Genomic DNA, 20,435 nt, shown 5'->3' on the forward strand with positions numbered 1-20,435 from the left:
GACACTGGTGGCACTTCAGAAGGCAGGATGGCATAATATCCCAGCTCAGGCAGGCAGCAGGGAGAGAGAGTTTCCAGTAGCTATTTATCAGAAGGTAAAGTTAGGCTTCCTTGAGGGGGAACTGGAGGACAGCTGGCAGATTCAGCCTACAGAAAGCCTTTAATCTAACCCAGATCGATAGTAAGCAAAAATCATTCTTCTCTGATAGCTGTTTGCTGACCTGTATGCAATAAATAAGGCAACGGATCTCACTCTGGTGCCTAGGGGATATGGACCAGAACACTAAAACCACCAGCAGCAGAGCTGCAATAGCAAAGCCTGTCTCAATAATCTCAGCAGAGGAGCAAAGAACTAGCTTTTCACAGGAGGAAGAAATGGAGTAAAGAGCGAAGAAAGCTGGTCCAGCAGTTTATGCCTAAACTTTAGACTCTAATGATGTAGGTTCAAATCCCTGTTCCACCACTGATTCCATGTGACCTTGGACAAGTCACTTAAGTTCTTTGTCCATTTGTTTCCTTTTTGTAAAACGGGGCTAAATAGCATCTCCTACTTCGCACCATGAGAGCAAATGCCTTCTAAGTGGAGAGAGATTCAGTCACCCAGGGCAATGGGGGCCAACAGACAATAAGACTAGAGAGACAAGCAAGAGGCATTTGCAGGGTTGTGGCGTGGGGAAAGTTGGCATTCCTATTGCCCAATCCGCATCTTTAAGGACATTATTCTCCCCGGCTTTGTAAGTCCCCAGCTATATATCAGCACCAAGTTCATACTTTGGGGTGGAGTTGGGAGAGGCAGATATATGGACCCTGGCAATCAATATGAAACAGACATAGTCCTAGCATCTCCCCTCCTAGAGCAGATGAGAGCCCCAAACGGATTTGTCTGACTGCACACAGCTGTGAGCTAAACTCATGAATACATCACTGGGGTTTTTAGTGCAGCAGTGGAAGTGGTCTATTCAGAAAGAAACTGTTCTGCTGCAGGGATGGGGGTCAGATGGGTTTTACAAATGGGTCTTTAGGAGAAGCTTTAATTTACTAGAGGAAACGGTCAAGGTTTTCATTCCCTGATTTCCCTGAAGAACCTAATGGGCAGACATGCTCCGAAGAGTGGAGTCATCCATAGTTAAACTCTGCTTTGTTCTCTGCAATACCTAGAGGAGAAAATAACAGCAGGGCTCAGTGCTTAATGGTCTGTTTCATCTCACCACCCCTATAGCTGTCTGGATAACTGCCTGTGCCAGCATGCCACTGCGGCTAATTTTTTATATCAGACATGTATTGTGGCTATTGCTCAATGCACCACTTTTTCTCAGAGGGAGCCAAATACTGCCTCCTCCCAAGTCACTCTTTGAACAAGGGAAGCAGCGTCTACCCTCACCTTCCTTGTTTCCACTGCCACCACTTATGGTATCATCTATGTGCCCACTGTCTTGCCTTCTGGCATGACTTGCTTTGCCATAACCTCAAAGCCTTGTGGCACTAAAGAAAGAATGAAGCCATGGACATAGGGCTGGCTGTGAATGAAATGTTCATGTATGCCACATCTCAGCACCCTAACTTGGCTCCTACATGGTTCCCATTTCTTCCACTGTAGCACAGGATAGGGCTGGCTGCTTTCCTGTAGCCAGCTCTGAAGACCTCTGTGTTGTCAGGACTTCCCACAGCACACACATCCTGTCTTGTTTCGTATACCTTCACACCCCATAGCACACCTTCCCTCTGACTCAGAAACACTCTTACCTAGGTACTTGCCTCTTGATAAGAGCAAACATCTCCCTCACTAACCAGCTCCTGCACATCTACTCAGGTCTTTGTTGGGGTAAGAATGCAGCATTTCTTGTGGTGGTGAAGGTAGTTAGATTTTAATTATTGTGTCTAATCAGTCCCAACTTCAGACTGCTCTGCAGGAGGGTGGGAATTCACAGAGAATTGGTCCTTCCCTGCAGTAACCAAACCTTCAAATCAGTGAAGTGCCCAAGACCCCAGTGTCTCTGGGGACTATGAGTTCTGCCCCTATGGCCATCAGCCTGTGCTACTGGCAACTGCCAAAGCACCAGCTAAAGACATCGCTAGAAAAGAGGAAGAACATTTTTGCTCTTGGTGACTTTGACTCCCCCCTCTGTTAAAATGAAAGTGACTGTAGACACAATCATGCTAGAGGTGGGACTCTCTGATGGGTGGCTGCCTTGCTGGCAGGGTCTCTCCCAAATAAAGCATTCTCAGTCAGCCTCACTGTGTAGTGGAGCAAGGCAAGTTTCTCATCCTAAGATCTGCATTCAGGTCCTCAGCAACCAGGCTGGGAAAACTGGGGAGTGGAGGACATCAGCACTTCGCTACCTCCCTCTGGCTGCCTGGCAGAAGAGCACTTCAAGACTCCCACAGGGATCACCACCACTACCCCAGCATCTTAAAGCAAGAGTAAAGGACAGAGGTTTCTCCCAATCCAACCCACCACACAGATCATGGGAAACCCAGCTCCGCTAATATTGCACCCAACCTCCTCCTTTGTCTCAGGTCATGGGATCCAATGGCTCCCTGTCATTTCCAGGGGCAGCATAGTCCTCAGTCACTCAATGGACAAACCAGAATCCATTCTTTTTGAAGTGCATGGGAAAACTTTGCCTGTTTCCTAGAGGCTCAGCTGTTTAGTTGTTTCTGTCAAGACAAGTTTGCAGAGGATGAGGAAAATTCAGTCCCTGCCTTTGCGCAGGATTCCTGTTCGACACAGCCTGTCTGATGCCTGCCCCTGTGCTGACAGAATTTGCTGCACAGCCTCTGTTGAAAAGGGTCCCTCCCAGGTTTTTACTGCATTGGCTCAATTCCCTTTACATTTGCGTGAAGCAGCTGGGGCTAGTCCAGACGCTGGGCTGTCAAACCTCAGGGAACTTTCAGCTGCTTTCCCCAGAGCAGTTCAGGCTGAAACTGGTACACGTATGCATGGACATAGTGCAGCATAGCATCTATTCCACCCCTTACAGGCCTGTGACTGTTCCCTGGGCATCAGTGGGTTGACCTGTCACTGTCCTTGTTTCATTCATTTGTGTCCTTTGGAGTGTGGGCTCTGCCAGCTGGTGAGATCTGGGAGGGTGAGAACACAGGGTGACACGGCTGCAGGCGCCTGCATCAAGAAGCGGCAACACCATCAATTTTGCTGTGAAATAATGGGGCTTTGTGTCCCCAAAAAACACCCACAACCAGTGTCTTGGGACTTAGCCTCCTCCCCTGCTGTGACTAAGAAAACATTTGTCCCAGAGAGTCCAAAGTCTTTCTGTGTCACTGTGAATCTTTCTGGGTACAGCTGATATCAATCTGAAGTAACTCCGCTGAAGTCAGCGGAGAATCACGAGCGGAAAGCTGGTGAAGAGGGCAGGGGATTCTAAAGCACAGTGGACGTATCTACACAAGACACTAACTGCACAGTAGACTAATTCTACTGTGCATTAATGCGTCATGGCAAAAGCTGTGCTAATGTGCAACAGAATTAGTCTGCTGCACATCAGCGTCACCAAAAACCCATGCGCTTATGCTACTGAGCAGTAGCACCAGTTACTGTGAGCTAGTACCTGTTATTGCAGGTACTAAACCGAATGCGCGCTAATCATGGAGCATTAATGAATGTGAGACGCACCCAGTGAGTCCATACTGAGACTGGAGGGCAACACACCCCTGCCTACTGCAAATCTGAATCTGGCCAGGGGGCTTACTCCAAACTTACATCAATGTGAAAGGAAATTTGGTCAGAGGCCTAGAAACAGTGAAGAAAAATATGGTGGCCCGGGCTGTCCAAAAATGCTGCCCTTCTGCTCGCTGCCCATCAGTCAGTCCCTTCTCTCTGGACTCTTCCCTGTTACAAAGCAGCTATATGGTAAACACAGAGTATCATGCCAGGTTTCCTGACACATTCTTCCTTTTTCCCTTGGTTTGCAGTAGAGAAGCCCTGACTGCAGGACTCTGCATAGCAGGGGCTCCCTGCAGCATGGTGTCATGGAGAGAGCAGACTTGGCTCAAGAATAGAGCCGATTTTTCTGCTAGAGTAAGCCTGCTTGCCTATTCGGGCTACGCAAGAGCTGCTGACTCTCTGTACGCGGCATCACCAGTACCTGCCCCTCAGTTACTGCTTATGCTCATCCTGAACCCTCTTAGCATTAGCCTGATAAAACCGCCTGCTGCACTATTGCAGATAGGCTGGCAGAGAAGGGTGAACCTTCGCTCCTGGAAGATGACAACTTGGTCCAGGATGGGGTTGTCTGGCATGTTCAGTCACTCCCTGTGAAGATTTCAGTTAGCTAAGTATTGTTTGTAAGAACAATATTGGTCACTCTGGATGATGCTGGGTCATTTCATTGATTCATCTAACCTTGTTCCCTCCACCATTTCTTGATGCTTCAAAAGGAACTGAAAAATGTCCATGAAGTATACAGCTAGCATTCAGCGGTGTACAGGTAATGAGGAAGAAGGATACCACCCCAGCTCCTGTACTGATCAGCTAGCTGATGGGCAAGGTCTGAGGATTCTTCATCTTACCTGCAAATTTCATGAGCCCCTTCTGCACAAAAAGGCATTGGCTTGCTCCAAACCATGAAGGGTAAGATGAGAGCTCCAGGAGCAGTGGTTTGTTGCACTATGAAACAGTTAATATCCTGCCCCACCACCCACGCAAATGTAACTGTGATAAAGAGGACCTTGAGACAACCAGATTGGAAGACAGTGATGAGGACAGCAGCAGCAAAAGTGACAGCAAATGAACTGACGCTTAAACCCTGTATTTGGGGACAGGACTAAGAGTCAATGGGCTTAAGGGAGATGAGGCCTTGTGGATGTGTGTGGGAGTGCCATTCCACGGGTGTGTATATTGTTAAGGGTGCGCGGGTTCAGGAGGCAATGATTAGTAACTTGTGTGTGTGCATATATATATGTGTGTGTGTGTGTATGTGTATTAGTGACTAGAAGTGATTTGTGATGTGTTTGTATGTATGTATGTGTGTGTATATATATGTTTACAAGAAAAACCCATTTGCTGTTTACACAATCAAGTAGCCACATATAAACCCAGTTACACCCATACACAATGCTCTGACTGGCTTCTGAAACACAAAGCTCAGTGAGCACCCTCCAGGGCTGACAAATAATTTAAAGGAAATCTGCCCTATCCCTTTAGGGACAACCTCTTCCAAAGATACTAGGCACATCTACACATTAATTAATATGCAGTAGTTACTGAGCATTTAAGTTAGTACTTGCTTCACAAAGTACTAACTAAATGCACAATAACAATTACATTAGAGTTACTGAGCCATAGTACCAGCGCACAGGTTTTTAGTGACACTTACTGCACAGTAGCCTAATACTACTGTGCAGTAGTGTATTAGCATGGCTTTTGCCCAGCACACTACTGCAGTGTTATTAGGCTACTGCACATTAAGTGTCTTGTGTAGACGCACCCACTGTCTGTTAAAAGAAGAAGAAATAGGGAATTCCTGGTGATTTTAACTGAAAAAGCCCAGCAGTTGGAAATCTAATGGATGCAGGTGAGATAAGATTGTTCTCTTTTTGTTGACATTTGCTCCACATGTTCCAGCGAGGAGGACAGGGATCAAAAACCAAATTGTTTTCAGGAGGTTTTTTTTAATGGAAACTCAAAAACAAAAAGAAAGAGAGAGAGAGAGAAATGGGTACTTTTCTTGAAAAATTCTATTTTTTCAAAAATAAAGTCATCCGTTTTCCATTGGCAAGAAACCAAACCTTTTCCTAAGAACTCTTTTCTTATCACTGGGCAGAGGAGATGAATGCCAAAGAGACACAGGGTGCTTCTCTTTCAATGTGACACAATTGATTTATTTTATGCTGTGGACAAAGAGGAATTATTTAGTGTATGTTCCAGGGGGAAGATCCTCAAGTGGTGCAAATGCATAATGCTTCATTGAAATCGGTGGGTCCACCCCCATTTACATTCATTGTGGGCATTTATAACTTTGATTGGGAGCATTTGTAACTATAAGTAAAGGCTTGAAACTCAAATCTAAGAGAAATCTCAGGAGAAGCATTTTGACAGCAAGTTCTATTAGGCAGAGGAATGGGTTCCCTAGGGAAATGACGGACATCTCATCATTTGGGATGTTTCAGATCAAACTAGACAAACCTCTAGGACATGGCCCAGAGGCTTGTCAGAGGGCTGAGCAAAGTGCCCTAATGGACCTTTTATCTTTTGAACGTCTATGTGAATAAAAGAGAGCTGAGGCATTGGCGTGCTGATTGGGATGTGGGGTTAATGTGCTACTGAGTATGCAGTGGGATTTGGGGAGCTGCATGTTTTCTAGCTCTTCCCGTGTACATCAGAATACAAGCAGATCATAAAAGTCTAGTGCAAATGCCATCCAGTCATGAGCATCCAGTATAACAAGGGGCAGAAACACATACATATTTCAGCTGTCTAGGAGTTTCCTATAGAAATCTTGAGCCATCATTACTCTTGCAGTGCAGATACCTTTCAAAGCCACTGCAGGCAAGAGCATAGCTCCGCCAGCCTCAGGGAGCCCAGGGATTCATGAAATATGGATAGCAAGCTAGGCAAGCTTCCTAGAACCGGATAAAGATGCACACTCTAATTGGCTCCATCTGCCCTTCAAACTAGAACTGCTTTGCATAAGGATACACGGTCTTCTCTTTCACTAAACTTCTATGTGTGGGCCTGATGGTTAAGTAAGTCAGTGCTTCATCATGCTTCAAGGTTGTGCTGAGACCAGAATCAGCATGGACATGCGGTGAGCCAGATAAAAATCATGTCCACACAGTGTCTTACTAGGCTGCCTGGCAACCAGACATCTATTTCATGGAGTTTATCTGTCCCACAATCTCACCTGGCAAGACCGGTTTGCAAAACCAGGGCATTCTGGCAAACCCTGGGCTCTGTGGCAAGCCTGATTCCACAGAGCCCATGACCCAGGATTGACTGCTGTATTTGAAGGGCTTTACCTAGCACTAGGTACCACTAAAGGCAAATTGCACCAGATGGTCTTAAGCAAACTAGTGCAAAGTGGGCAGTTTGGGGTGACAAAGCCCTCAACCCCACTTGCCAGCTCCATCCCAGAGAATTGCCTGGAGCTTTTATCCATTAGCAAGGTCCATTCAATCCTGGACAGTATGCACATGCATCCTGAAGACTCATGGCGTACGTGAGCAGACCTAGTAAATTCCTGTCTGTCTTACATGGTACTTGCACCTGATTAATACTTGTGCTTATGTCACCTACATCATCAAGGGGTTTGAAAGCCTGTTATGAGAGTGGGTGGGAAGCATTAGCCCCATTTTACAGTGGAGAAAAACTGAGGCATGGAATGGTGATGGAATTTGCCTGATCTCACAGAGTAAATCAGTGCTAAAGATAAGAAAAGACTCCAGGTCCCCTGATCGTAAGTGCTGCCAGCTGAGCTTGTGCACCAGGCAAACTCCGAGGTACCTGAGCTGCCAGGTGACCTCACATCATAACATGACATCACAGTGCTGTGAATGGGGATGAGCTGGCTCTACAGGGCAGTTCATAATGGTGCAGTATTCTCAGTGCTTTGTGCTACAGAAGTAGTCAGCTTCTCATTTGCCTTGCTAGTCAGGTGCATGCATGCCTGTCAACAGGAATGAAACTCAAGATAGCATTAAGCAGGGGCCCATGGGGTGCACTTTCCTGTTTGCCCATTTCATGCTCACACCATGCAGAAACTATTAAATGGTGCATCTGTACTGATCCCCTTTTCTCCTCCAAAACAGTTGGCGCACAGAAATCTCCAAGCAAATCCTCCTGACAAAGCTTTTGATTTAACTCAGTGCAGCAGAGATGTTTCACACAGCAGACCTGCTGTTTGATTCACACTCAAAACCCCAGAGAGAAATCACAAGGGGACTAGGGCTCCATGTCTCTGAGCACCCATAACAATCACTGCAAGCACTCAGAACCTCACAGGAAGCTTCCTGCATGCTAATGAACTTGGTCACATACGTTGCTAATTATTAGAGTTGCTATGTGATAACCAGGCTGTAGCAACAACGTAATTGGGTACTCAATCCACCCTGGCCTAAATAGTTGGAAGTATCACTCCAAAAGAGATCTGGGTCTTTCTCCAGCATGAACTCCCAAGAAGGATGCAAGGAGTTGACCTCAAAAGGGGAAATGGGAGGCTATTTGTTCCTAGCAAATTTTGTGCTTGTGGAAGCCTGCAACAGAAAATGCTTTCACATAGTGTCCTGGGAGGATTTTACCTTAGTTAATGCCAGCAGTTCAGGATGCTTACACACCTGCTAACCTTGTAACAAACTACTAGCGTTTAGCCGCCCGCACTCCAACCAAGCAACTCAATCCTGGATTGACACTTACTGGTGCCTTTCTGGTACGTGGTGAGAGGCTCACACTTTCCCCAAACCTTGCAGAACAGCCATGAGGAAAAGCAAGATACGGGGTTGGAGTGCTCAAATAGTGCAGAGGGAAACTCATCTAAAATACAAGAGCTCACGGTATCTCTGTCTGACATTTTGAGAAGGACATTGTAAAGAACAGATTCTGGCCAGAAGGTCTGAAGTGCTTTGCTATAAACTTGTAGGAAAGAGCAAGGGAAGGGTCTGGGCAAAAGTGTGACAGTGAAACACAGAGAGAATAGTTTTAAGGAAGATAGTCTTTTCCTTATGGCAGCTGCGTTTCTCCTCCATTATTAAGAGAAAATAACCTTTTCTGGGAGCCTGTATTACTGTCACATGACAACAGATGTAATATGTTTGGATTTTTGTGAAAAAATTGATATGATGTCTCAGTAGGTTTGACTAGGAACACTGTGTGATACAGGCTGGAAAGGGGCTGAAAAACCATCAACAAATAGTAATAAATAGCAGGACCTTTAGCCGTTCAGTGGGTAACTCAGAGGGCAGCATTAGCTGACTTTTTATTAAACACCTTAACGGTTCTTGGAGTATTGATGAAACTCTGAGGTTATGTTACGTGGAAAGGGGTTACAAGTGCATGTGATGACAGAGGAATGATGTAAAGGGAGCAAGAGAGGTAGGAAACTTGGCAAGCAACTAGCACAATAGCTTTAACCTCCCTGCTCTGCTTTCTCAGTGACAATTGGGAATGTGCGGGTGGTGTCCCTGCTGCCTTATAAGTCTGCTTCCTCTCTGCTCCTAATCCTTTACACTCTTTGTAACCTCCACAGGGAAAACATCTGGCTACCTGGAACATTTGGGTAGTAAGTAGTGAATGATGCGTGAATCCTATCGTGGAGACGTGCCAGTGGCCTAACAGTTTATATAGCGCTGAGCTAATGGATCGCTTCTTCTTGAGCAGAAAAGTACACTTGAGAAAATACAACTGAGACCTCTTCTTGATGGGGCTCCTGGAGCTGATGCTGCCAAACTATTACTGTAGGATCATTATAAGGTGCAGTAGATCCCTTTGTGTTCTCCTGAATCCTGTTAGCTCTTTACCTTTATTGAAAGCTTCTGAACAGAGCCAGTTGTGGCTACTGTGCATGTGTCCTGCAGCTCTGCTACAACATTTGTTTCTAGACACTGGGAGGATTGTTTGGACTTGCTGTTTTCTGATCTTCCCTCAGCTTATTAAGAAATGTCTCTGTTCGTGATGGGAGCATGAGGCCAGGGTGACCAGATACAGTAGGTTCAAGGGAAACCCTAGCGGGAGCAAGCTTTCCAGTTGGATAGCACATCATGCAATAAAACCAGGCAGGAAAGTGGAGTAGATTGCCCTGGCATTTCCCATGCTGGAGACTGAGTTTTGCTAATAGTGAGAATGAAATTCACTCTTGCCCCCGTCAGCTCCTGGCTGCCTTCATGGTCACATTAGTAACATCTTTATGCTGACATCCTAGCTTCTACCACTAATTAACACAGCAGCAGCAGCCAGAGTTAATTATAGACACCGCTCCTTTATCCCCTGTAACCCTGACTAGATGGAAGCAAGAGGAATTCATCATCTGCCATTGCAGGTTCAGTGATCTCCAGTCTAACAGCAGAGACAGAAAATTGCTCATTGTACTCTCACTCCAAGGCTTCAAGTTCTGGGCCAGCACCAAGGCCCCTCCTTTGTCAGCCGACATCAGACTGAAGTGCTGTTCCCTTTCCTGCCTAGCACGCCGTTCCTGTTCTCTGCCACGGTGTGCTCCGTCCTAGCGCTTCAAAAGCCCCTTCTGCATTCACGGCACCATAACCTTTTCCAGCTCATTGAAAGCCCTTGATAGCGCATTCCCCACACCCTCCTCTTGTCCACCCACATGCATTAAAGTCAAGCATTACAGTCAACCTAAGAAAGAGGGAATTATCTATAGCAGGGCTAAATGGGTGTTAATAGGAAAAATGCTGCCGTTTACAACACGGATACTATAGTATTTTAGTGTTAGGACCCTGGTCTTTGCCGTGTGAAGGGAAGAGCTTTTTTCATTGCAAGCAAAGGGCTTTTATAACACCTATCTTGAGTGCTTCAGGGTGGCTCAACTAAGTCACTGTCTTGCATATTTTGGTCATGATTTTTAAATGTGCAAAGTCCCCAGCAACTCCAATTGACTTGAGTCATTATGGCAAGGTGATAAGCACTTTTAAAAATCAGACTTGTCCCATCTGAGGGGCTGTTTTATAACAAGCTCTGGCTATGCACTGAGATCCCCCACTTCCCTACTCAGCAAGGCAAATACCTTTGCTAATACCCAAACATGTTGGCACCAAAAGCATAAGACCCAACATTTATATAAAAGTATCAAGCCATGATAGTCTCTGGAGCAGACGACAGATAGAAATGTGATCACATACATGGTGTTAGTCTATTATGCCATAGACTGAGAAAGTTTGGAGTCCAAAACAGAAGAGAAAAAAATATTAGCATTTTTTATCAAAATGAAACAACTCACAACTTTGAAATGGTATTTTTCTTTTTCACACGAAAGAAAAGGGTTGTTTTTACATGACATTTCATCACAAGAAAAATTATTTTTTTACAAAATGTCAGCTTGAAACTTTTTTTTAAATCTGATCCTTCTGATTGGGGAACTGGAAGGTGCTACTGAATTCAACTGTTTCTCATGGAAAGTGTTAATTTTGATTAAATCAACCTTTTCCATCTGGAAAATATTGTGTGTGAAGATTTTCAATCTGCTCTGCATATAATACAAATGCCATACAAATTTCAGGGTAGAAATAAAAATGCATGTCCGTGAACAAATAGAAAATGTGCATCACAATTTACATTTTGAGCTAAGAGAGCTAGTGTGGTGAATCAATGGTTAGTGCTCTTCACTCTCTGAGACGGGGCCTGGGTAGGAATCTGATCCCAAGCCTACCCAAAAGCCTTCTGATTAACAATACCTAGCTTTTAAATAATGCTTTCCATCCGTACATCTCAAAACATTGTGCTGAAGGGGTCAGTCTCATCCTTCCCATTTTTTTTTTAACCAAGGATTTAACAAACCCAACAGATGCACTGGCAGAAATCTGTTTCAGGAATTTGATTTTCAAGTATTAGAGGCGGCATTTTCTTTTGGAATCAATCATCAGGACACAGGAAAGGCAAAGACAAGTGCCAGCAACTGAAGTTGACAAGGTATGGCAAAGTGCTAGAAGTACAAACACGCAGCAGAAATAATGACAAGAGATTTGTACTCTGAAATCTCTTCCAGTTGCAACAACAGAGGCTAGGATTGTTCATTTGAATTGAAGCTTATCGTTGGCCAGAACTTCAGCAGTGTGAATTAGCTCAGTTTAGGCTAGGTAAGTATCTATCCATCATTTCTACGGTGCCACTATCCCTTTAATCATGTATAACTTGCAATTATCATTTAGGGCTATTAAAATACTTAGAGAGTAATCCATGGCTGTTGTAATGTTAGCTCATTAATATTATCTTTGAAATTGAGTTTCAGGGTTTAGTAATTGGTTCCGTAGAATAAAAAACAGTGCAGTGAGCATTTATACACCACAACAGATACTATCTTTCATTTTGAACAAGCAAGATCAGGTAATCCTTTTTCCCATGTGCTGTAAACATCTAGCATCAGAAAGGTTTCTAAGCCCCTTGCTGGGCTTTGTGTGCTTTAAAGTAAATACTGAAAAAGTGCCATCACCTAGAAAGCTAACATGCCCCCGTCCCTTTTCTGTTGCAGATGTATGAGCAAAATATATCTTTGTGTGCTTATTCCATTTTATTTGTAGGCATTTCTGAACAACTCTTTACCTCAACCTCAACCTCTAGGGAAGATGAAAATGGATGCTTTACCTTTTTGTATTGCCATTTCTCTTTTAAAAAATAATGCAATCCACAAAAATGGTTGCTAATTTCAAATTGAAAGAAATCTGGAAACACTCTCCTTTCACGAATCTTTACTTTCTACTGCAACTGTCTTCTCACACTGCCTCCCTGACTTGGCCACTGGCTTCCCTGCCCCGAGCTGAGCCTTGGGGACACCACTTGAACTTTAGGCTGCTTACCCAACTTCCAGGCACTGTCTGGAGACTTCCCATCTCCGGCCATCTTAATGCCTGCTCACCAGTTGTTTTTCCTTCTTACCATATCCAGAGGTTACCTGGCATTTTTACCCCAAGCTATCCGGGGTAATTACAGATTATAGCAACAATAAAACCAAGTGGATGCCGACTTCCTGGGTAAATATCTACTGTGTATAACATCAGGCACACAAACACACTCTACTTCACCAGAGAAATGGGGAAAAAACTATCCCCATTCTACCTTGAGCATAGACACACACGCACATATAGGCTTAAATGCATGCAGCCCTTGTTCTCATTTTGGTTTTGGAAAGAGTCTAATTAGCTCCTGGGAATAACCTTTAAGTTCCTTACTGAACAAGGAATCCTGAGACTTACTTTTCTCCAGGCCCAAAACCTTAGGCTGTTTCATTCAGGAACAAACTACCGCCTAACTGGGAAAATGAAAGTAGCTCGGGAAGAACAGAGGTGCAGTTCTGGTCTCAAGCTCTGTTCTAACACTATGAAAGCCTACGTCCGTCTGTCTGTCCGTAATGCTTTATTCGCAGCTGGCCTTGCCCTGCCACCTGCCTTGCTCCCTGGAGGTGGGGGCAATGGAGCAGACAAAACGGGGGACGAGGCCAGCAGCATTGGCCTCACCCCGCCACTCTGCTCCCCTGCAGATGGCAAGGATGGGGGATGGCAAGGCCACCAGTTCTGGCCTCGGCCCTCCCCCCCTACTCTCATCATTGCTGCATGGGGCGAGGTGACAGCAGTGGGGCAAGGAGCGGGCCCCACGCAGGCTGGGGGAATAGCGGGCACACCACAGCTGGGGCAGTGCGGGGAGGGGGGGAATGGGCCTGGGGCCCACATGGGGGAGGAGGACCAAGCCCGAACTGGGGGAGAAGCCCACCTGCCATGGCAGGGGGAGCAGTGGGCCTGGGCCAACCCGGCAGCAGAGGGGGAATGGGAGGAGAGTGCTTGGGGTGGAGTGGGCCCGGGTGCAAGGGGAAGAAGAGGCTTGCTCCCCACAGCCGCTGCTGCATCAGGCGGGGCCCACTGCTTCCCCCCAGTGCCACGGTGGGCCAGCTTCTCCCCCAGCTTATACTCCGGTTTCCTCACCCGCTGGGACCTGGGCCCATGCCTCCCCAACCCCACTCCTCCCCATCGTCAGCTGTTGCGGTGGAAAGGGGGGGAATGGGCCCAGGCTCCAAGCAGCAGGAGGTAAAGGGGAAGCGGTCCTGGATGGGAAGGGGCACGGGGCTCCATCCTTACTTGCTCCCCACTCCCCCTCAGTCCTGACAGGCAATTAGCTAGTTCCATAATAATCATTTAACCCTATAATTACCCAAGTACTACATTCTTCCCCTCTTAATTTACAACCCAGACATAATCTTTCAAATCTCTGGCTGGATAACGCCGCTGCTAAAGAACAGGCTTCCCCTCTGGCTGGGGGAATATGTGTCTGTCTCTAGCATCACTGCCCTCTGGACCAGGAGGGGTTGGGGGCAGTTCCACGTTTCTGGGCTCACAATTGTTACTCATTCTTAGTCATTCACCCCAGTTCCGGGTTCTCTGAAAATCCCTCCTCCTCAGGCAATGGCTCCGGTCCCTAAGGTGGTTGGTTCGTAAGTGGATGTGGCCCTGATGTTGTCTCACCCTTTAGCCATTACCAAATCCAATTTTAAAAGATAAGGGTCCTGTTTGTTCTTGGATCCTGCCTGCAATCCAAGTCAGTTGGCAGGTACTGACATTTTTTGTATAGACAGGATCACCCCCCCACCAACACCCTTGCTTTAGTGTGACAGTCATGGTTGTGTTTTTGAGGGTCTGTTTTTTGTGCATTTCTTCCTTCATACTGGGATACAGTAAATCCAAATGAGTCCTGATCCTCCTTCTCATTAATAGCTGGGCTGGGCTGGGCTGTGTGAAGCTTCAGTCTCTGATCCAGTTTGGCAGAGATTCAGCCCAATTCTCTGAATCCAAATCAAATCGGGCTTGTGCAGAGCCCTCCATGCAGCAGGGATCACCCCCCATCTGGCAGCACCTGGTGAGCAGAGGCTTTTTCCCCCCAAAATGCTGGGGTAGGCGGACCAGCCATTGCTGGGACTGGGAGAGCGGGTGGGGGATGGGGCCTGTGTGATTTGGAGATTCGGCTTATTCAGCAGGAGCCAAATCAGATTAGGCCGAATCAATTCGGGACACTGATTTGAATCACCGAATCAAAACACTGTCCCCCGAATCGGCTGAATCCAAATCCAAAGCGAATACTAGCTGCTTCGCAGGGGCCTAAAAATAAGGACTAACACTTTAACCCTATAATTGCCCAATTCCTACAACCTTGCTGTCATATTTATATTTAATCACATTCAGAGGAACTTTTTACGGGGCTTGTGCTCTGTGAAACATTTGGGCACCTGCTTTGGACACTCAGGCAACAAAGGGGATGTTCAAAGATAAATGTAGGCCATGCTTATGCTCTGAAAAATCTGCTATCTGACTGCCCAAGCTGCGTAGCTATTCACAAGCTCAGCTGGGGCCCAACTATTGGGCTCTTACTGCTGTTAGACATTATGGGCATTTATACACATGCTCCTGGAGGTGGGGGGGAAGGGCTTTAATTCGAGTGGCTCTGAAAGCCACTCGAATTAAAGCACCCAGAGTATCTCATGTATCAGCATCCCTGAACCTAATAATAACAGTAGGGAGCGCTTTAACTAACGCTCATCGAATGAGCTATAGTTAAAGCACCCCACCGCAATTTTTAAGTGCTGGGACACTGATACATGAGATGCTGGATTCTGCTGGAGCGTGGTAATTACAATGCTTCAGCAGACTCGTGTATAGGCGCCCTACGTTCCCTGGGCAATAGTCTCCCTGATCTAAAGGTTTACAGCATCTCCCCCTCTCCGAGTAGCACAAGGAACCTTCCTCGGGGCTCAGTTGTGGCCTGATAGAAGACAGTGCCAAGACTTCTCCAGCACATGCATTGATAGAAAAACCTCAGAAAGGGACAGTAGAGAGAGGGAATTGGTCACATCTCCCATATTCTGCGAGATTTTGCACTCTTCAAAAGCAAGAGACATCCAGGGAGCTGACATGGCTGGAGTTCACTGCAGTCAAGTTGCCTGAATGCTCAGTGGCTACTGAGATTTTTAAAAGCCCCCCGGCACATAGCCTAAGTTCTCAGCACTGCCCACTATTTATTTAGCTTATGTGATTTTGGCATATTGTTTCGGCCGTTTTAAGGCAAGGTCATCACCGATGTGAAGAGCTTGCAGGCCATCAGGTAGCATGGCAAATGAACATGAATCAGCCATGCAGGACATGATGTGAACTTTTCCACAAGGGCATTTGTTGTCACTGCGAAGACCCCGTTGGTCTAGGTCTGAGGGACAGTGACCCTGTGCAGTTAGAAAATGGTTGAGAAGTGCCCAATAATGGCATGGCCACTTAAATCCTGGTTGACTGACTGAAGGGTCAGAGATGATGTGGTGATTGATTGGTGCTTGTGCTGACCATTCTTCATGCCATCAAGTTAGGAAAAGTCAGAAGATTTGGAAAGGGTGGACCATATTGGGTATCTTGAGGGGAGCCGAACTATTGGACGTCCCAGGGCACTGGCAGCATAGGGTTATCATGGAGTCTGGCTAGTAAATTTACTTCAGTATTTGTGCAGCTGAAAGGAGGGCGAGCGATGTTACCAAGGGCTGGTAACCATGGGAGTGGAGTGGGGCACAAACTGAAAATATTAGGCTACATAATATTAGAAATGCCCTGCAGCGGGCCACGTCAAAGCAGGCTATTTTTCAGACATCGCTGGATTTGAGGCAGGTGGAGGTGATGGGAGAGATGGCAATGAGACAGTGGGGACAGAGGCACTTTAGGTGCACACCACAATGCTCTCCTCCCCTCCCAGGGACTGGACCTGCTGGGCAAAAACCTTGGAAAGCCTCCGAGCCAACTGGGACCCGAGGCCACGGGCTCAGGTCATAAACTGGGTGAGGCGGTTGGTAAAGGGCAAGGTCAGGGTGTAGGATCCATGACACAGTCTGGGGGATTTGCCACCACAGCCACAGTCATCTTCCTGGTGCCTCATATAGCCAGTATGTCCGTGCTTTAGACACCCTTTTTGTTTCTACAGGCTGAAATGTTTTCCTGTGGATCCCTCTGCCATCTCCAGCGCCCATAGCTGTGGCAAAGACCAGCCGCCTTCTCAGAGATCTGGCTGGAGTCAGAAGTGTCCTCATGTCCTTCGGAAAGGTGTTAAGGGCAGTGGTGAGCGTGGCTGGGAGACAGGAGGATGCCGGCTCCGCGGGATCCCTTTCTCTGTTCCCACCTGCAACTCAAGCCGCAAGCGAGTCCTTTCTCCCCCGTGCCAGTGCCTCTGTGAGGTTGAAGCAGATTCTCTGAGGGAAATGTCTCGGAGGCTCGGCCTGCCTATCCGGCATCTCCTTTCCTGGAGTGGCTAGCGCTGCACACCCTGAGCCGGGCCAGGTGCTCTACTGCAGCCTTCCACAACGTTGCCCCCTCATTTTTAAGCACTTCCAGTGGCCCATCCCTGGAAACCCCAGCAGGAGCGTCCCAGCCCTTTCCACCTCTTCTCCTGACCTCGACTGGCCACTATGCTGATCCTAACCCTCCTTCTCCCCTTCACTAACCCTATAAACCCTCAGAAATTCCCCTCTCTTTCTGCCTCCATCTCCATCCCTCACCATCTCTCTGTTTCTGTGGCGTGCGTTGCAGATAGGCGCATGTGGTGTGTAGTGCGAGTCTGATGGGGGGGGATTTTTAATCCCTGTGCACAGACGACAGAGCAGCCAGTGAGCAGGGGCTCGGCTCCAGCCCTGCCCCTCCTGGGCTTTGAGTATCCTTGCAACATCAAAGGGGTCCCGCTGAGTATATAGGTTAGACCTCTCGCCTGCACCCGCTCTCACCACCCTGACACATTCACACCCCTTGCTTCTCAGTCAGCCTGGCTGTGCCCAGTCCCCTGTGCACCCAAGTCCAACCAGAGCCTTTATATTAGCATGCAAAAGACCATTTGCACCTGCCCAAGCGAGCAAAGACAAGACCCATCCCGCCGTGCCAGGCCCAGGTTGCTTGCATACAGCCTCCTTTTCCTCCAGCGTTCGGCTTTCAAGCAAAGACAACCTTTCAATATTTAATCAGCGGCTCAGCCTTAAGTGGAATGCATCAGCTACCAGCTGCCTTGTGCTGCGTAGGTGGGGAAGGGAGAGAGAGAGAGCGGCCCTTTCCTTCCACGTCCCTCACAAATCCTCTCCCTCTGCATCGAGCCTGCCTTCGTTTGCACACCTGCCGTGGCAGACTGCGGCACAGGAGCCGTGTGCTCAGCAAGGACGGCTGCTTTGAAGCAGCCTCGTTTCTGCTCCCCAGCTGGTCCCAGCCAGTGAGCTGCCTGCCTTCCAGGTATAAATCTAACTTCCTTCCCTTCTGGTGGCTGGGAAATCTGCTGTATTCAGCACTCATAAATCACGAAAGGCCAGAGCTCAGCCTCCTTCTCCCTCTGTGTGTAGTGCAGTGTGGCTGGGAGCCCAGGCTCCACAAATGCCAGACGCCCTGGTTCCCAGACTGTGGAGGCAGCTGTAGCCTTTTACCAGTCTTCCCTCTGTTCACTGTCGTGTTCTTGGTCTACATGAGTCAAGACAGCCCACCAGGGCTGAGTTCAGGGTGAAATCCTCTTCCCTACCCCAGACTATGGAGTATGAATGACTCTCTTGAGACTAGCCTCCTGCAAAGCCAGCTCCTCAAGGGGCAGTGGCTGCGGGATCTGTGCGGCAGCAGAACTATTGCATCCACCTCGCGCCCACACTCGTAAGGGATCCGCTCTGGAGCTGTGCCCTGAGACAGTGTTTCTGAACCTTTTTTGTATCGGGACCCATTTGTAAACATTGATGGCCAGTCCCGACCCAGTACCCCTCACTCCTGACCTGCTGCCCCCAGCCCCCCAGTGTGTGTGTGGGGTGGGGGGGGCCTTGGAGGGCCCCAGGCAGCCCCTTGCAGACCAGAACTCTGACAGCTTGCCCTGAACAAACCCTGGTTTCCCACATTTTTCTCCTTTAAAGGAAAATCCATTTTTAAAGTTTGTTCACAACCCTTTCATATATTCTTATGACCTGCTTTTGGATCATGACCCACGGGTTGAGAAACACTGCTCTGAGATGCACAAAGGGTGAACCACTCCATCACATACCCTGCTCTGCACAGCCACTTCTGAGATCCTCCCTACCTATGGAAGGGGGTGTAAGATCTGGTCACAAGACTGCTGCCCACCGTTGCTCATGCAGCCATGTGCTAATATACAGGGAGAGGGACAGGGGTGTGGAGGCAGTCTGGTGGAAAAGCAATGAAGATGTTCCTTCTGGCTGCTGCACAGGCATGAACCGAGGGGCTTGCATCCACTCTGGGACAAAGGAAGCGTTGTTGCCTGCAGCCCAGGGCTTCTGAAGATAGTGGTGGGAGGGGAATGCTTTGTCAATGCTGCCATCCTAGCTGATGCCCTGGGAGTTGGCCCAGAGAATTCAAGAACTATAAGCATGAGATGCTACAAATCAGAGCTCTCCAGCAGGGGCTTATAAATTCATAGATGTAGGGTTGGAAGGGACCTTGCAGATCAGCAAGTCTGGCCCCCTGCCCTGGGCAGGAGAGAAAACCAAGCTCAAATGACCCCAGCCAGGTAGACATCAAGCCTCCTCTTAAAGCCCCCCAGGGTAGGAGCCAGCACCACTTCTCTTGGAAGTTGTTTCCAGATCCTAGCTGCCCTGACTGTGAAGTAATGCCTTTGGATGCCTAGTCTAAAACCTACTCTCTAGCAACTTGTGGCCATTATTCCTTATTACCCCGGAGGATGCCAGGGGGAACAAGGTCTCTCCCAAACCCTGCTGGTCCCCGCTAGTGAGTTTATAGATGGCCACCAGGCCCCCCTCAGCCTTCTCCTGTGGAGGCTGAACAGGTTCAGGTCCCGGAGCCTCTCTTTGTGGGGCCTGCCCTGTTGTCCCCAGATCACATGGGTAGCCCTCCTCTGGACCCTCTCAATGCCCTCCACATCCCTCTTGAAGTGCAGCACCCAGAACTGGACACACTACTCCAGCTGCGGCCTGACCAGTGTCACACAGAGGGGGAGGATAACCTCCTTGGCCCTACTTGAGATGCATCTGTGGATGCACAACAAGGTATGGTTAGTCCTGCCAACTGTGACCTTGCATTGTCAGCCCACATTCATCTTGGAGTCAATAATGACTCCAAGATCTCTTTCTGCCACCGTGCTCTTGAGAAGGGAGTTTCCCAGCTTATACGTGCGCTGCTGGTTCCTACTGCCCAAGTGCAGCACCCTGCACTTGTCAGTATTGAAACCCATCCTATTTTCGTTAGCCCACCCCTGTAACCCGTTCAGGTCCTGCTGTAATCTGTCCTTCCCTACCAGCATGCCCACCTCACTCCAAATCTTGGTATCATCAGCAAATTTAAACAGGTTGCTTTTCACCCCATCGTCCAAATCACTAATAAAGAAATTGAACAGTGTGGGCCCAAGGACCGAGCCCTGGGGGACTCCACTGCCCACTTCCCTCCAGGTCAAAAAAGACCCGTCCACCGGCACCCTCTAAGTACAACCCTTCAGCCAATTTGCAGTCCATCTGACTGTGTAGGCATCAATGCCACAGTCACCTAGTTTTTTGATGAGAATTGGGTGGGAGACAGTGTCAAAGGCCTTGCTGAAGTCCAGAAAGACTGATCGTAGAAGGCAATCAGGTTGATCTGACAGGACCTGCCCCTAGTGAAACCATGCTGTTGCCCTTGAGCATCATCCCTGCTGCAGCAAAAAATAGGGACCTCTTCCCTCGTTAAGGAAGACTTGTCTTAATATGAAATAATATGTAGCATCTCACTGAACAGCCCTGCTTCAGTGTCCCTAACTCCAGCTTTCAGGGAAAATGGAAAAAATAG

The 20,435-nt window shown here is 47.8% G+C and overlaps 1 protein-coding gene across 4 annotated transcripts in view; it reads right to left on the reverse strand.

The window, feature by feature from the left end:
- SV2B (synaptic vesicle glycoprotein 2B) overlaps positions 1-20,435 on the reverse strand; it is a 97,113-nt gene that overhangs the window by 65,293 nt on the left and 11,385 nt on the right. The window lies entirely within an intron of this gene.

The sequence above is a fragment of the Crocodylus siamensis genome, chromosome 15 (genome assembly GCF_052110815.1).
Source record: "Crocodylus siamensis isolate JL-2025a chromosome 15, ASM5211081v1, whole genome shotgun sequence".
Taxonomy (NCBI): Eukaryota; Metazoa; Chordata; order Crocodylia; family Crocodylidae; genus Crocodylus; species Crocodylus siamensis.